The 18,639-nt window shown below is 52.3% G+C and overlaps 1 long non-coding RNA gene across 1 annotated transcript in view; it reads right to left on the bottom strand.

The window, feature by feature from the left end:
• LOC113407841 overlaps positions 1-18,330 on the bottom strand; it is a 24,492-nt gene extending 6,162 nt beyond the window's left edge. Inside the window, exon 1 of the long non-coding RNA XR_003370123.2 lies at positions 18,072-18,330. This is a non-coding gene — a long non-coding RNA (uncharacterized LOC113407841). The remainder of the gene's footprint in view (positions 1-18,071) is intronic.
• Positions 18,331-18,639: the final 309 nt, after the last annotated feature.

Below are 18,639 nucleotides of genomic sequence, written 5' to 3'. Positions count from 1 at the left end.
AAAAAAAAAAAAAAAGGCGCCACCCGCTGCGGCGCTTTTACTCACCCGGTGGCGCTCCGGGTCTTCGGCGGCATTTGGGCGGCGGGCCCTTCACTCGCTCCGGGTCTTCAGAGGCACTTCGGCGGTGGGACCTTCACTCGCTCCACGGGTCTTCGGCGGCATTTGGGCGGTGGGCCCTTCACTCGCTCCGCGGGGCTTCGCTGGCACTTCGGCAGCGGGTCCTTCAGTGCCGCCGAAGACCCCCGGAGCGAGTGAAGGTCCCGCTGCCGAAGTGCCGCCGAAGACCCGGAGCGAGTGAAGGGCCCGCCGCCGAAGTGCCGCCGAAGACACCCGGAGCGAGTGAAGGGCCCGCCGCCGAAGTGCTGCCGAAGACCCGGAGCGCCGCCGGGTGAGTAAAAGCGCCGCAGCGGGTGACGCCTTTTTTTTTGATCGCTCCCCGGGTGAGTAAAAAGACGCCAAGAAATTGACAAGGTGCCACTTGTGCTCAGTGGGGGAGCAGCCGCTGCCCCTGCTCCCCCCTAGCTCCGCTACTGGGTTGAGTCTCAGGGGGCGGGGAGGCTGCGTGGCCTGCCCTGAAGGAAGAGTGAGGCCCTCTCAGAGCACGGCACCCTGAAGGGATTCCAATGCTGGGGGCATCGCACCGACCCCGTGATCCATGACATTCCCACTATTGTAAAGGGGCCACTCACGGCAGCAAAAAACTCCTCTCTATTCACAGTACTGCACACCGGGAACTTGCTGCTTCATTCAACTGCATTACAACCGAGTGGTGGGGGGAACCCCACTGATAACACAGGAAGTAAGGTGGGTGGAGCATAACTCCAGCCCATAATACTCTGGGTAGCCCGTGTAACCCCATTATAACGACTTTGCTACAGTGGCCTTTGTGTTGGGTGCCTTTTGCTGTTCCTGTGAACGTTTGAAAAATCCCAGTTCACACATGCTCAGTAGAGACTTCTTGGAGTTTAGCAGCTAAAAGTCTCCAACAAGTCTATCTTCACTGAGCATGCTCCATCGCCTCCCAGCTCCCTCGTGCTGACCAGTCCCCAGGGTGGGGCTGGAACTGAGAGCGAGCAGCCGTGCTCTGTGACCCCTGCCCCATGGGTACCCAGGTAGCTAAATGGAGGAAGGTGCCAGGCCTGAATGTAAAGGGGACACAAGCTGGACGGGGGAGAGAAAGGAGCAGGTTAGGCCAGGGAGCCTAGAGAACCTATGACTGGCAGTTTGGGTGCGGGGGCGCAGGACAACATCCCTGAGTGCAAGCGGGGGGGGGGAAGGGGGTCTGGGCTGGGCTGGGGAAGCACAGGGGGAGGCTGGGACTGGTTGGACAAGGAGAATGAGACGGGGAGGGACGGGAGTTAGGGTGAGGGAGACTGGGACTGGCTGGGCAACTAGACTGGGCCTGGGATGAGACGTGTGAGGAGAGGAGATTGGGAGTAGGTAGGCAAGGAGAATGGGCCTGGGAGGAGGATCCAGGAGAGAAGACAGGACTGGCACAGGGACAGGCTGGAGGAGATGGGGCAGAAGGGGCGAAGCATCAGGAGCTTGGGAGAAACAGAAGGGTCCGTGACCACTACAGCACACACTGCTCCAGAGCCTGCTGTGGAAGCCAAGATTCCCGAGTGTCCACATCCCTCTGCTGTCAACTACTATCTGTGAAACCCACTCCAGGATGACAACCTACTACTACAAGTGACTCCATTACCTCGAGTGGCAGAGGGCTGCGTGGCAGATCCAGAGGTTCCAATTCTGCCCATGACCCATCTGGGTGTCACTATGATGTCACACTATGGAATTTCTATTATTAGTAAAAGAACATGAAAGTTGCAAAGTTGAACGCTCAAAAGTTAGAAAATGCCAAAATGAACGTTGTCTGTGCAGCTCTGTGCAGCTACCATAGTGATGAGCAGTAGAAAAAAGTCCACAAGAGAATTAATAATTCAGTCTTCAGGGTTGGAACAGTGTGAGGTAAATAAGGTTCGAGGTCACAACTTGAACAATGAGGATAAAACTAACTATTGAATAGCTCCTCGTTACGTGAGCCCGGTCCATCCTGTGCACCGAATGAGGCAGGGTCCCGTGGGAAAATGAGTATGGGAACCTGTAATTACAGACTATATCATAACGCAACCGCACGAGGGGCTGGACCTCCCTCAATGGAGGCTCCAAAGCAGAGGGGAAGGAGGGTGAGTAGTGGTGCACCCAGAGGGACATACATCTCAAAGAACGGAACCTCTCCTTCTTCTAGGGTGACCAGATGTCCCGATTTTATAGGGACAGTCCCGATTTTTGGGTCTTTTTCTTATATAGGCTCCTATTACCCCCCACCCCCGTCCCAATTTTTCACATTTGCCATCTGGTCATCCTTCCTCCTTCTTTGAGCAGTGTCACTGTGGGTGCTCCACTTCAGGGGACTCCTAAGCAGTACAGCCCGAACGGGGGGGGGAGATTTGGTGCAGAGTCCAAAACAGAGGAGAGAACTGCGTTGCCTACAGCCACATCTGATCTGGCCACAGGCCCAAGGCATGATGGTTAGAAAAGGTAGGGTCTGAAGACCATGTCACCACTCTACAGATGTCTGCAACTGATACGTCCTTAAGGAAGGCTATAGAAGTAAAAAGTGCACTAGCAGAATGTGCTCTCACTCTTGAAGCTGAGTTTGCTTAATAACAGATCTTAATACATCTGGAGATCCACTTTGATAACCTCTGTTTCCAAATAACTGAACCCTTGTTTCTGTCCGCAATGGATACAAATGGTCTGGGAGACTAAAAGCTTTGGTCTTATTTAAGTAAAAAGCTAATGCTCTCCTGATATCTAGGGTACAGAACATGGCTTCTTGACTAGCCAACATTGTTTTGGGAAAAACATAAGAGATGAATGGTTAGATTCATATGAAATTCCGAGGTCACAAGGTAAAAATCTAGCCTGGGCCCGCAGCAATTCTTTTTCTCTGGTGAATACTGTAAATGTGGGTCCACTGTTAAAGCCCCCAATTCTCTGGCCCTTCAGTCCAAAGTTATAGCTACAAATGAAGATGTCTTCACTGATAGATCTGACAAAGAACACACAGCTAGCGACTCAAGGGGATGCGTCATGAGGCAACTAAGGACCAGATTCAGGTCCCAGCTAGGAGCAGGGATTCTGATTTGTGAGCAGATTTGACAAACTTCTTAGGAATCTTACTGTGGCTGGGTCAGCAAAGAGCGAACCCCCCCACCCCCATGGATAGGTGAAAGGCTCTTATTGCCGCGAAGTGTACCCCAATGGGGTTCACAGAAAGACCTGATGTTTTCAGTTCCAACAGGTAATCCAGTACAGTAACTCCTCACTTAAAGTCGTCCTGGTTAACGTTGTTTCGTTGTTACATTGCCGATCAATTAGGGAACATGCTCGTTTAAAGTTGTGCAATGCTCCCTTCTAACGTTGTTTGGCAGCCACCTGCTTTGTCCACTGCTTGCAGAAAGAGCAGCCCGTTGCAGCTAGCTGGTGGGGGCTTGGATCCAGGGTGGACTGGCAGCTCCCCATCAGCTCCCTGCTCCCCTAAGTTCTCTGTGCGGCAGCTGCCCAGCAGGCTATCAATTGCCGGCAGTTCAGCTGTCCCTCTCCCCACTGCCCTGTGCTGTTCCTGCCCTCTGCCTTGGAGCTGCTCCCAGGAGCCTCCTGCTTGCTGTGCGGGTGGGGGGGGAAGAGGGGTGCTAATGTCAGAGTGTCCCCCTTTCCCCACTCCTTCCCCCCATCTCCATAGAGCGGGAGGGGGACACACGACAGGCAGGGGCGGCTCTATGTATTTCGCCGCCCCAAGCACGGCAGTCAGGGGGCCTTCGGCGGCGCACCTGCGGGCGGTCTGTGGTCACGCGGATTCGGTAGCGTTTCTGTGGGAGATCTGCCGGTCCCGCAGCTTCAGTGTCCCCGCCGCCGAATTACCGCCGAAGCCACAGGACCGGCGGACCCCTCCCACAGGCACGCCGCCGAAGGCCGCCTGACTGCCGCCCTCACAGCGACTGGCAGACCGCCCCCCGCGGCTTGCCGCCCCAGGCACGCGCTTGGTGCGCTGGTATCTGGAGCCGCCCCTGACGACAGGGCTCAGGACAATGGAGGGAGCTTGCTGGAAGCAGCTGCTGTCTTAACTTGTTGATCTACTTAAAAGGGCAATGTACTTAGAGTGGGGTCAGCGTACTTAAAGGGGCAATGCACGTCTCTCTCACACACAGGGGTGTGTCTCTGTCTCTCTCTGCCATGCTGTCTCCCCTTCCTCCATTCGTGCTGCCTTGCAGAGTGTGAGGCTACATTAACAACAATGTGTTAACCCTTGAGGGCTCAACCGAGTGCTAGCTCATCATTTAGCAGTAAGGCATTCCCTGGGAAATATCCCACCCTCTTCCACCCTCTGACTCCACCACCTCAACCAAGCTTCACACTCATCATTGCTGTGTACAGTATTGTTTGTTTAAAACTTATACAGTGTATATGTGAGTGTGTTTATCTATCTATATCTCTCTCTTTATATATATATATAATATAGTCTTTTGTCTGGCAAAAATTTTTTCCATGGAACCTAACCCCCTCATTTACATTAATTCTTATGGGGAAATTGGATTCGCTTAACATCGTTTTACTTAAAGTCGCATTTTTCAGGAACATAACTACAACGTTAAGCGAGGAGTTACTGTACTCTGGGAAAGGGAGAACGAATAGGTGAAATCTGATGATTGCTACACCAAACAGAATGACGCTTCCATTTCTGGATCTAAGTATTTCTTGTAGATTCTTTTCTACTGTTTAATAAAACTTGTTATACTTCTAATGAACAGGATACCTCTATTCCTGACAACCCCCGAGGAACCATGCTCTGAGCCTCAAAACCTGCAGGTTGGGGTGAAATGTCCAACCAGCATCCTGAGTCAGGAGGTGAGGAATGATCAGAAGTCACAATGGAGAGTAAGAAGTGAGTCTGATTAGGTAGGGATACCAAACTTCTTCCCTGAGATGAGAAAAGTGTCTCCTAGGAACTGGGGATCGAGACCCCCTCTTGGAACAATACTTGATGCATCTTGCGTTGCCTGCTGCAGCAAACAGTGGAACCTCCAGGCTAGGAATATCACGTGGAAGGCTCAGGAGTTTAGTTCCCATTTGTAATTTAGAGAGAAATGTCTGCTGAGGTCATCTGCCAGGGTGTTCTGAACACCTGGGAGGAATGAAGCTGAGATGACTATCTGGTTGGCTATGCGTCACTTCAGCAAAGAGAGATGGGGAACGTGCTGCTCCCTGATGGATGATGTAATGCATGCATGCCACGTTGTCTGTCATTATCTTTATTGACTTGGACCTGATCAGCGTAAGCAAGCATTTTTGAGGGCTCTTAGTTCCAGAACATTGATGGGAAGAAGCTGCTCCTGTACTGACCATTTGCCCTGAACCTTATGAGGTCCCAAATGTGCCCCCAACCCAGACGTGAAGCGTCCAACTTTATGACTGTGGTAGGGGGATTCTGGAAGAACGGAACAACACATTGCACATGTTTTGGTTGGGTCTTCTCTTGGGAAGCAGGACAGCTGCAGCCGAGATGCTCAACCCTGACCACTGCAGTGGATATCAATCGAGCGACCATATTTGCAGCATCCAATGAGGCCTGGACCGGTGTTCTTGCCAGAAGCTAATCCTTTTGTATAACCGCTTTAAATCAGTCATGATGTTCCACTAGCAGGTGCTCAATAAAGGAATTAAATTTGTTGTCGTTTACATAACCGTGTTTGGCCAGGAGTGCCTGATGGTTTGCTATTCTCAACTAAAGTGTGGCTGAAGAGTAAGATTTGCGGACCAAAAAGATTGAACCTCTTTTGGTCTTTGCTATGCTGTCTACCCTGCTCATTAACAGCCTCCAACACCAAGGATTTCAGAGCTGTGTGAGAAAATAGAAACTTCTACTTCCCTGGCAAGGATGTAATACTTTTTATCCGCCCTCTTGTATGTAGGTGGTGCAGTAGCTGGGGTTTGCCAAACAGTTTTAGCAGGCTCCATGAGAGCTTCATTGACCAGAATGGCAATCTTCATCGATGCTGAAGTATGTAATATGTCTAGGAGTTTATGGTGGGACTTCTGAAACTTCTCTAAGGGAATCTGCATTGCATCAACAATTCATCTCCTCAGTTCCTGAAATTGTCTGAAGTCATCCGCCATAGAAGGTAGTGGAGGCATCACAGCGTTATCAGGTGATGAGGAAGAAATATTAATAAGAGGTGTCACCTCCTTATCTGCCCTGACCTCTTGCTCCTCCATGGTCTCTTTCTCTCGGATAGATGGTGGTAGAGGAGGTTGAGGTGAGTGGGCCCTTCTCTGTTCCCTCTGGTGGTGTGATGACTTGGATGTAAATTGTTGACAGCAGAACGCCAATAGGTCGCAGCAAAGCCACTGAGGGGCCCAAATGGCACAGGGGGAGGCAACCATGTGAGTCCCTGCCAAGTGGGTGCCCTTTGGCGCCTATCTTGCTGCATCCGAAGAAGTGAGGTTTTTACCCACGAAAGCTTATGCCCAAATAAATCTGTTAGTCTTTAAGGTGCCACCAGACTCCTTGTTGTTTTTGTAGATACAGACTAACACGGCTACCCCCGATACTTGAGGGAGAGCAGTGTGTCCTGGAATAGACAAAGGGAACTTGGATGGAACTGAAGAGTCCTCATCCACATACTCCTGGGGGGAGACAGCTGTTCCATTTGCAAGATAGCCAGGGGCAAACGTGGTATTCCAGGAGACTGGTGGGCCAGTTACTGAGAGAATCTTAATGCTGACAAGCCGCCAGCACTCATTAACAGGAAACTCAAACTCCAAAGATGCTATCAGGTCCTTAGGGTACCTAAATTCTTGTGGCACCGATGGTGTCAAACAGAGGATCGAGCAGGACCCCATGGAGGGCAGCTTTGGTACCAATGCAGCTGGTACCGAGTGCTTGACATGGGAGTGAGTCGCTTTGATTCCCTCGGCACTGTAGGTGCCCGAGTGGTCTTTGGTACTGCTGATTTTCCTGTTACCGGTTCCAAATGTTGTTCATCGCTAGGCTAAGAACTCTTCACCACTATGTCTCTGCTGCTCTGGGTATCGGTGTCCCACTGTCTGGAGCGGCTCACCACTGTGAGTGCCGACCTCAGGGCAGACTGTCAGAAAACAGGGCAGACAATCCCAGGTGGTGGTGTGGTCTATAATTAGATTTCACCAAGCCAATGACAAATTGGAACTCTTGGATCTCTGTACCAGTCCTCCCCTGGAGTCACAGACAGTCCCCTCAGACTCCCAGTCTCTCTTGCCACCCAAAGAACCTGCACTTAGTGATAATAGTCACTTATACCAAAACTCACACATCAGGTTGCTCCCAGTCCTGAGAGACTGTCACTTACCCCAGATCAGTTGGTACCCTAGATCTTACACCAAAGACAATGCTGGCAGCCAATTCTATAGTAAACTAACAGAAGGTTTATTAGCTAAGAAAAGGAAGTGAGAGTTATGGAGAGTTTAAAGCAGGTAAAATATATGTACAAGTGAGTCGCGGTTTGTAATTGCAAATGGTGGCAGTGATGTAATGAACTGCCAGTTTCCCAAAAGTCTTTTCAGGGTACCCAGATTGTCCCTGGGGATCTCCGCTGTGCATCTGGTACCCTGCCCTGTAAGAGTCCAAACAGGCCGAGATGCAGGATCCTTCCTTGACTGAAAACAAGCTGACAGCCAGGGTCACTGCCCACGTGGGCTTTTCCTGTGATGGCGGTGCGCGAAGAACGCACTTTGAGTCACTGACCTCTGGTCATCACACACGATGGCCACTTGCTTTGAAATTAGCACTTGTCTGTTAAAGTCCTTCACTAGCATTCCACAAGGCTTCCTTGATGGGCTGCTTATTACAGGGGTGCACACACAGTAAATGTTGCTATGATATTACACCAGGAGACAGGTCACTGAAAACAATGCAGGAAACATCCCAGGAATTTTCATGGAGTTTAAACATCAAATACACTCTTCTACCTTCAACGATCACTTTGATCTCTACTAATACCCAGGTGAATTGGCCTGGATACACTCTGGCATGACCTGCTCTGCCAGGGTCACAATGTGTTCCAGAGATTGGGACCATGTCTGTCTCAGACGACGGACTCCTCTTCGCCTTTGCAGTACCAACATCACTTGGCACCTGCGTGGCACTCCTCTTGGGTCCCGAGGGCTCCATACTCTTCTTGGGTGTCGGTGACAAAGATTTTCTTGGAGATTTACTCATCTCCTTGTGCTCAGAGGTGAGTAACGGGGCTACCTTTGCTGAGGTCTTCAGTACCATAGATGTACTTGCTGCCACAGTACCACCTATTTCTCTAGCGGCATCCAGTGACCAAGGGTACGTCTACACTTACCGGAGGGTCCGGCGGCAGGCAATCGATGTTCTGGGATCGGTCCCGGAAGTGCTTGCCGTCGACGCCGGTACTCCAGCTCGGCGAGAGGAGTACGCGGCATCGACGGGGGAGCCTTCCTGCCGCATCTGGACCCGCGGTAAGTTCGGACTAAGGTACTTTGAATTCAGCTATGTAATTTGCGTACCTTAGTCCGAAGTGGGGGCTTAGTGGGGACCAGGCCCAAGATATCAATACGGATGAGGCCCTAGCAGTACTGGGAGATCTATGTACAGGGAGGTCCTCCCCCCTGGGAGCTGAAGCTGGCCACAGGGCTTGCTCCATCATCAGCAGCTTAAATTTGATCTCCCTGGTTTTTTTTGGGGGGAGGGGGTCTATCCTTGAGGGAAGTGAGTATCTTGCACTTACTAGGGATATTGGTATCACCCAAACAGCACAGGCTGTGGGAATGCCCATCGCTGACCGGAGTAGCCACATGATAAGAGAGTCACCTTTAGCATCCCAGCGAGTGAAAGAAAGAAAGAAAGAAAGAAAGAAAGAAAGAAAGAACAAAAGAAAAGGGAACGGCTGATCCAATAACTACAAACACTCTATACTAACTTCTGAATAGTAGCAGAGAACAGGCACAGCTGTAGGTCCCACCTCAGGCTGAAGGCTATTGAGAAGGAATTGAGGGCAATTCGCCCATGCGGCCCCATATAGCCTTAGTGCTATATGTGCACATGTGCAGGCTGAACAAGCACTGCTACCAGAAATCTCTGATCAAAGGCGCAGGTGCACCTGAAGTGGAGCACCCACAGGGACACTCTTGAAGAATTGCTGGTTTTTAATCCATTTAATGCGCGACATAATTAATTTTATATTGTTCTAGGTTTTAATCAAAATGTCTTATGGTATCAAGTCAAATGCCTTACAGACGTCTAAGAACATTACATCACCACTATTACCTTTATCAGCCAAACTTGTAATCTCATAAAAAAAATCAAGTTAGTTTGACAGGATCTACCTTCCAAAAGCCCATGTTAATTACATTAGCCTCCTTTAGTTCTTTATTAATTGACTCCAGTAGCAGCCGTGCCACTATCTTGTCTGTGATCGGTGTCAAGCCGACAGGCTTATAATTTACCTGGGTCATCCCAGTTACTTTTTTTAAAAATTGCACATTAGCTTTGTTCCAGTCTTCTGGAATTTCCCCAGTGCTCCAAGACTTATTGAAAATCAACATTAACAGTCCAGTGAGCTCCACAACCAGCTCTTTTAAATCTCTTGCATACAAGTTATCTGGACATGCTGATTTTAAAATGTCTAACTTTAGTAGCTTCTGTTTAACATCCAATAGTGAGACTAATGGAATGGAAAGAGTGTATATGATGAGACTGCATCATCTGTTCTTCCCCAAATATTGAACAGAAATATTTATTGAACACTTCTGCTTTTTCCACATTATTATTGATAATTCTACAATTCCCATCTAGTGGTCCATCTACAGACCAATACCATTCCCCCCCCCCCCAATATATTTAAAAAACTCCTTCTTATTGTCCTTAACTCTGCTGGCCATAGAATTCACCTTGTGTCCTTTGGCTTCCCTTATCAATTTTGTACAATGCCTAACTTCTGATTAATATTCATTACTATCAACTTCCCCTTTTTATTTATCTAATCAATCATCTATCTACCTAAGCTGTCTTCTCTTCCCCTCTAACCCAGGTTGTTTTTTTAGGCAGCACAGACTTTTTCCTCAATTGTGGGGCTGTGGGTTTTTGGGCATCTAGTAAGATGTTCTTAAACTATTCCCAATTATCATTCACATTTTTCTGATTAAATTCTTCCTCCCAGCTGATCTGGCTCATACTTGTTTTCAGCTTTGTGAAACTGGCCCTATTAAAGCACCAAGTATATCTTTTACTGGTCTCGACTTTATTCTGGTTGGACATTATAAATGAGATCAAGTCATGAGCACTTGTACCTAAGTTACCATTAATTTTTACAATCAGTTCTCCTTTATCTGCTAGGACAAGGTCTAATAACAAATTCCCCCACATTGGCTGCAACACTTTTTCAGTTAGGAAATTCTCATCCACAATGTTTAAAAATTCCAAGGATGTTTTTCTCCTGGCAGCATAAGACTCCAGCGTACGCCTCTCAAACTGAAGACCCCCAGGATCACAGTGTTTGTGTTGCCTACACATTACAGACAGGTGTGTGAGGAAGCTGTCATCCTGGTGCCTAGTGTGATCTGATGGTCGGTAGCAGACACTAACTAGTACCCCTAGTAACTATTGATAAGTGTAGGCCTCAGTTTGTGGGTTGGGATTTTGTTTTGTATTGTAACCATTTGTTTCCACCACTCTCGAATGTCCAGTTGAATCTCTATTCGTTCTTACATAAACCTGCTGTTGTTTTATTACAAGTGCTCACAGATGCTGTGTGATTTACAGAAGCGACGGCTGAAGATAAAACTGGGAAACTGGGGCATGCTGCTCCTTTGGGGCAGAGGATCTGGGATTCCTGTGAGCAGTCAGTGTCAGGGGCTGGATATCACAGGGGAGTCAGGGACTGGGGTGCACCTGCCCTGTGAAGTCAGGGCTGGCCGACCCCAGAGGACAGTGCTGGAGTGGCTCACAGGCTGGTGATGGTAGGGAGCTGACACCCAGCCACCCTGGGCAAGGCCCCTGTGACACTCTGTACCTCAAAGTAGCACGCTGGAACCCCCATACTCCCCCCTGCGATAGGATTATGATGTTTTGTACAAAGGGTGCCTTGTAAGGGATCATTTGTAAGTCTGGATGGGCTGAACACGAATAACCTGGTGGATTGTATGTGCTCTCATGGTATGTGAAGTTATGAAGTATTGCTGTATGTGTTACAATTACAACAAGGGAACATCAGAACAGCCACACTGGGTCAGACCAAAGGTCCATCTAGCCCAGTGTCCTGTCTCCCGCAGTGGCCAATGCCAGGGGCCCCAGAGGGAACATAATCATCAAGTGATCCATCTCGAAGAAGGCGCATACACAATGGAGATGGCTTGCCCAATGGGGACTGCCTGACCCCCACTCACAGCAGGATCTGTCTAGCTGCTGGAAGAAGGTATAAAAAGAGAGACAGTGACATCATCATTTGGCCTCTCTCTTCCCCCCCCCCCCCAGCTCAACACCTGGAGGGACATGTGGAGGACAAAGACTTAGAACTGGGGAGTTTTGTCTCAGCCTGGAAAAGGCTCCAGTCTGTGTACTGAGGATCTGTAACCTGCTTGTACTAGCTGTCAAGGTGAGAAAAACTGTTTGATTCAACTCTGGATTAGACTAAAAGTTTTGGATTTAGACTGCACGATTCTATTTTTATTTCTCAAGGTAACTAACTCGGACTTCGTGCCTACCACTTACAATCTCTCTTTCTGTCGTTAATAAACTTATTTTAATGTTCTATCTAAAGCGCTTGGGAAAGCTGCTCAGGTTGCAAAGGCTGGTGCATGTCCCCTCTCCTGAGGGGAAGGGGTAGCTCAGTGGGTTGAGCATTGGCCTGCTAAACCCAGGGTTGTGAGCTCAATCCTTGAGGGGGCCACTTTGGGATCTGGGGCAAAATCAGTACTTGGTCCTGCTAGTGAAGGCAGGGGACTGGACTCGACTCAACTCAATGAACTTTCAAGGTTCCTTCTAGCTCTATGAGATAGGTATATCTCCATATATTAAGAAGCGGTGAACAGCAGAGGGAGTTTGCCTGGGATCCCTCCGAGAGGAGGTACGCTAAGTGCTGCATTAGCGGGGCTGTGTTGCTGAGTGTCTGTTGCTGGGACAGTTTGACTGTGTGCTTGTTTGCTTGAACAGTGTGAATTGGGAGTGCTTTGTTCCAGGTGGGCCGTGGGCCTGACTGGTATATAAGGGCAGTCAGCGACTAACAGCTCACTGAGGCTTTCATCTGCGGGTTTCTCTGAGTAGTTACTGCAACAGCTGAGGAAGGTGAGCAATCAGCTGTTGTAACCTGCACAGGTTGTGCCATGTTTCTCTTTCTTCCACAGGACAGAAGCGACTTTGTCTGTACAAAGTGCAAGCTGGTCTCCATATTGGAAGAGAAGGTTCAAGGTCTGGAGAAACAAGTATCGACTCTGCGTTGCATAAGGGAAAATGAAGATTTCCTGGACAGACGTCAGGAGATGTTTCTACGGCCACAACGTTCTGAAGAGTCAGAGCAGGCGCAACAGGGACAGAAGGATGGTGAAGAAGTTTGGCAGCATGTGACCTCCAGAAGGAGAAAGAGGAGAGTCCATGTACCAGCAATGGAGATACAGGCGAGCAATCGTTTCCATGTTCTCTCCACAGGTACTAATGCGGAGAGTGGACTAGATGACACATCTGAGGGAAGGGAGCAGAAGGAGATTCCACCGATTGGAAGGCAAAAGATGCACTGTCCTAGGGATGGGGGTTCCACAACCACCACTCCCAAGAGGAGGAGGAGGGTGGTGGTGGTCGGGGACTCTCTCCTCAGGGGGACTGAGTCATCTATCTGCCGCCCCGACCGGGAAAACCTAGAGGTCTGCTGCTTGCCAGGAGCTAGGATACACGATGTGATGGAGACACAGCTTTTTCAAGCCCAGGTTTATGGTTAGCTCAGTAAGTCATTTACACTAAAACCACACCCACAGCTGAACTAGCAATGGAAGCTGGGCAGGGTGTGATCCTGGGCACCCCAGCTGACTCAGGAGACCCTAAGCAACACCTGGGTTTCCTTGGGAGGCGCCCACGAGGGAGTGCTTGAGAGAAAGTCACCTTCCCTGCTGCTGGCACAGAGCAGCCCATCCATGGCCAAACTCCGCTTTCATCCTCCCCTCTTCCCAATGGCAGAGCGGGACAGGGAACTGCCATGGTCCCACACCCTGCCCCACACAATCTCCTTAGAAAACAGAACTAGACACTACAGTGCCAGTGACGGGTACCAAGGGACGCTGGACACAGAGCGAGCGCTGCCCCGTGCGCCTGCCCCACAGACGTTAAGCACATCTCACCCCAGGAATGGCTCAGACCTCAGTCACACCAGCCTAAGTTCTGGAGAACATCCCTCCCCCTGGTTGTGCACCGGGCCCCGGCCCCAGTCTGCTCTCTCCCAGCCAGGAGAACGTGTCCCCGGGTTCTACACGGCTTGTCTGATGTGGGGGAATGAGGATGTGTCCTGTGCTCCTGTTCAACCTGCCCCCACTGCTGAGCGACAGCCTGGCTCCAAGGCTTTGCAGCCTTGCCCAGGCAAATCCCCCGCGACCCTGTGAAACGCTCTAATGCAGGGGTCGGCAACTTTCAGAAGTGGGGTGCCGAGTCTTCATTTATTCACTTTAATTTACGGTTTTGCGTGCCAGTCATTCATTTTAACGTTTTTTAGAAAGTCTCTCTCTATAAGTCTATATATTACATAACTAAACTATTGTTGTATGTAAAGTAAACAAGGTTTTCAAAATGTTTAAGAAGCGTCATTTAAAATTAAATTAAAATGCTGATCTTATGCCGCCAGCCTGCTCAGCCCGCTTCCAGCCTGGGGTTCTGTTCACCAAGGCCGGCAGCGGGCCGAGCGGGGCCTGCGGCCGGGATGCTGGCTGGCAAGGGGCTGGCAGCCAGGACCCCAGACCTGGGGGGGAGGTCAGGGCAGAGGGATGGGGGCTGTGGGGGGGCAGGGCAGAAGGCTGGGTGTGTGTGTGGGGGTTCAGGGGTCAGGGCAGAGGGTTGGGGGGTGAGGGGGTGCAGGGCAGAGGGATGCGGGCTGTGGGGGTGCAGGGCAGAAGGCTGGGTGTGCGGGGGGTTCAGGGGTCAGGGCAGAGGGCTGGGGTGTGTGGGGGGTGCAGGGCAGAAGTTTGGATGTGTGGGGGGGGTCAGGGCAGAAGGCTGGGTGTGTGTGTGGGGGTTCAGGGTTCAGGACTGGGGTGCTCGGCTCGTGCTCCTAGCCCCTTGCCCTGAGCGGCTCATGGCAGGGGGCTGGAAGGGATATGCCTTGTTCCACCCCCTTACCCAAGGTCCTGTCCCTACCTCTTCTCTGCCTCTTCTACAGAGCAGTGAGCACACTGCCACTCCTCCCCCTCCCAAGGGCCATCAGCTGATCGGTGCAGGGAGAGGGAGGGGGAGGAGGAGGGGCAGGAAAGCACCACGCTGGGGGAAGAAGCGGGGGAGGGGGGAAGCTTGGCTGCTGCAGGACCAAGCTTCTGCCTCCTGCCCCCGCAGGGGAGAGCGGTGGGCGGGGGAGCTGGGGGCCGGGACTGCGGCAGGCAGCAGCGTGCCATTCAAAATCGGCTTGCGTGCCGTAGGTTGCTGACCCCTGATCTAATGCATCAGTGGTGATGCGGGTCCCATTTGGTTCATTTAACTGACACTTGACAATGTCTGGAACCTGCCACCCCTGCCCAGCAAGCACTTGGCAGCCCTGTCTCCAGGGGCAGAGGCAGAGAAGCGTTCTCTGCAAGAGGCCTCTTCCACTAGGTAAAGCCACACACACAACAACCCAGTGCAGGCAACACAGCTCCGCCGGGGAGGGGAAATGGAGCCACGTGAGGGATGGGGACAGAGCCATGGCAGTTTCTGACCCAGGGACGGGCTCACGCTGCAAAGGCTCAAAAGGAAGTTTCCCTGCCAATGGAAACCGACCCATCTGTCCTCAGACCCACTGTCATACCAACCACTATGTGCACGAACGTGAACCCCCTTTGCCTTCAGCTATTCTTGGCTGCTGGGGCCCACCGCACCCAAGCGTGAGAGCTGCCCACAAAGCTGGAGAGCTTGAAGCCCCTTCCCACCCCCTGTACCGCACATTTCATCCAGCTCAATAGGGAAACACCGTGAAAATGAGGCCTCGCCAGTCCCCAGGAGACACTGGGCAGCGGGGGTGGACAGGTGGGTAGGAGGCCTTTCCCATCGAGGGGACACTAGTTCCAATCTAGCCCCAGGCTGGCGGGGGGCCTTGGGGATGGGATATTTCATCGCTAGGTCTAATCCAGGGGTTCTCAAACTTCATTGCACCACGACCCCCTTCTAACAACAAAAATTACTACACAACCCCAGGAGGGGGGGACCAAAGCCTGAGCCCCACTGCCCTGGGCAGGGGTCCAAAGCCGAAGCCCAAGGGCTTTAGCCCCAGGCAGGGGGCCTGTAACCTGAGCCCTGCCGCCCAGGGCTGAAGCCCTCAGGCTTAGACTTGCTGGGGTCCGGGGCAAAGCCGAACACCAGCCGTGGTGACCCCATTAAAACAGGGTCCCGAGCCACAGTTTGAGAACCGCTTGAAATCTGACCTCAGTTCAGCAGAGACGGAATAGTGCTGCCATCTGGTGGCTACCTGTGGTTTTGGTGAAGGGAAGTGTGCGCAGGATGACCCAGAAGGCAGGTGGCACATCACAAACGGCATTAAGCGGCCCCTCATTAGCAGTCTCAGCAGAGAGAGCAGGGAGTGACTGAGCGCCGGAGACCAAGCTCCAGAAGACAGTCCCTCCAGGGCACAGCTAAGGCTGGGGAGCAGCCTGCTGGGGGCTCCTTGTCCTGCCAGTGAAGGGTCCTGCTCCGTGGAGCAGGGTCTGTTCCACACTGCACCTTTCCCCAGTGCTCCGTTCAGTGGCTAGGACTACCACGTAGCAGGTGCAGGGAATCCAAGGACACGGGGAGGCTTGGAAAACATGCCAAGGACCCAGAAACTAATCCAGCTAAACAGTAAATGAATAAAAATCAATCCCATTAGCATAAAAGTGAAAGAGTGAACATGGCAAGCCAGGAGCTGCGTCCCCGACTGGCCCACAGCTGTGTCAGCAGCACCTGCACAGACACCGCAGGGCCTTGCTGGGGCAAACTGCAGAGAGAGTCCTGCATTGGCACAAGGGTCATTAGCTGCCCCTAGAGATCCGTATTCCTTCAGTCCTAGCAGGCATGACTTGCCTGCAAAGTCTGTAATGAATGTCTCCTGGCTCCAGCCCAGGCAGCGCCCAGTCCATGCCCATGACTTTGCTCGGGAGTGCAGATGACACACAACGTGCGTGGCAAGGGCCCTTTCTGAGGCAGTGAGCACGTGACATAGGGCAGACTGGAAAAGTGCCACAAATGGAAACTCGCATTCTCGCCTATCCTACTGCCTCAAGCCCAGGCTCAGGAGAGTATTGGTATTAATCAGCAACTCATGGACAGAGACTGCCTTGGCCTGTGGCTCCAAATGGGACTGCCCCAGCACAAGGAGCAGCCCACTGACCTGGGGCTCCTTGAGAAGGGAATGCCAAGTGCCATGGTGTTAGCAGGCAGGGCATCCTACCCCCTTTCCCTGTGAGTCCCGTGCATGCAGCCTGTCCCCTCTGGACGGAGGGTGAGACTGGAGGTTACATGGAAAGTCGGGGCTTGGCAGGAACGTGACAGGATGGACACTTCTAAAGCAAGCTGATCTCTTCGGGGATTTGATGAGATTAGTTCAATCATGTGAAAACAGCTGTTCTAGCAGCTGCCTGAATTAGATTCAGGTGAACTCACTGTGCTGCCTGTTACACCTTGTACCAATGAAACTGTATTTCCATTTAAATTACATTACTGGGACAGGAAGCAGCCAGACCCTGCCATACATATGGATATGGTTCAGCTAGGGAACGGGGAAGCCGTGCATGCACTGGCTATAGATCTCTCCGCAAAGCGCCAGTCCGCCCAGCAGCACAACCCACTCATACGGCCTCCGGGGGATTCTAGTGGTGCAGATAAAGACTTCATTGCAACTTTCCCTAGCAGGATTGCAGCATGCAGATGAGCTGCCCCATTGTGACATGACTGGCTGAGTTACCTGTAATGTCACAACCCCACCACCCAGCAGTGAGCTGTTTGTAGCTGCCTGAAATCAAACTGCACAGGCAACAAACCAGCAACCAAGTGCAGCGACTGTGGACGTCTCCAGCCAATGGATCTTACAAGAAATAAACTTGCCGGGGGGCTCAGGGCTCCTGGTGGTGGGAAGATGGGGTTCAGGGGCAGAGAGGAGGGGACAGCAGACACCGGGCACTTGCCGCAGTTCCCACCTTTGCACTTTCTGCCCGGCTGCCCCTACTTGCAGGGCGAGCTCCCCTTAAACTCCGCAAGGCCACCTCATTGGCTCCGTCCAGCGCCCTACAATTACCCCACAGCCGCCCCGAGACCATTCCCGTCTCCCTGGCCCCTCGTGCTCTGCCGTCTGCTCTCTCATCTCACACGTGGCCTGTGAGCTCCTGGGGCAGCGACTGCCCCCGTTAGATGCTTGCACGACACCTAGCATGACGGAGCCCTGGCCTCTTGGCACTACTGTAAAACCAATCACCACAGCAATCAGGTACGTGGAAAGAGGGGGCTCGGGAACGCAGAGCATGGGAAAGCTGTGGCTTATGACCCAGGAGCTAAAAGCCAGCTGGCTGTAGGACAGACTCATAATCTCTCTAAGTGGTCTCGTCTGGGTACCACTAGATGGGCCAGAACCCCAAATGCACACAGCCAGCCTACCTCGGAGACCCCACCGCTCAGCCCTTCAGAGCTTGGCAGGCCAGACAGACCTCCTCTGTAAACACAGGCCAAAGAACAGGGCCCGTTTCCTCTGCCCTGATTGCACTAAGTTGTGTTTGGCCAAAGCATCTTCCAGACAGGCCTCCAGCCCTGGTTTCAAGACACCAAGAAGAGGGGGAACCTGCCCTTCCCTTGGAAGCTGGTTCCAACAGTTACTCACCCTGGGTGGGAACAATTTGCCTGACCTCTCCTGTGTGCCTGGTTCAGCTCCCGGCCAGGGGCTGGTTTCACCTCCTCCCTTACAGGGCCCGTGGGGTTCTCCCAGCCAAGGTGCTTATGCCCCATGGTCAAGCCAGCCTCCGTCCACCCCCTTTGTGCTGCGCTGCGCTCACCGGAGCCAGCTCCCGAGACTCCTGCCGGCGATTTTCTCCAGTCCCCGTCACTTCCCCGCATCGCTCCAGCTTTTCAATCCCTTTCAAAGCGCTGCCCCGAGAGCTGGGCGCCTGCTTCAGCCCCAGCCGCGCCAACGCCCCGCACAGGAGCCCCCCACTACTCCCAGCGCCCCACGGCCACCGCCGAGCCCCGGGCTCGCCCCCAACTGCCCCTGCCGTGCCCGCCCCCCCGGCCTCGCCCCCAACTCCCCCGCGGCCGCCCCCGGGCTCGCCTGCCCCCACGCAACCCCAGCACATGCCCCCTGCCTGCCCCAGCCCCCACCTCCCCTGCACCCCGCGGCCACCCCAGAGCCCCGGGCCGCCCAGCCCCGCGCACGTCCCCGACCGCCCAGGGTC

This window comes from Terrapene carolina, unplaced genomic scaffold (genome assembly GCF_002925995.2).
Source record: "Terrapene carolina triunguis isolate 2854851 unplaced genomic scaffold, T_m_triunguis-2.0 Scaffold431, whole genome shotgun sequence".
NCBI classification, from domain to species: Eukaryota; Metazoa; Chordata; order Testudines; family Emydidae; genus Terrapene; species Terrapene triunguis.
This window is presented reverse-complemented; position numbering and strand designations above follow the sequence as displayed.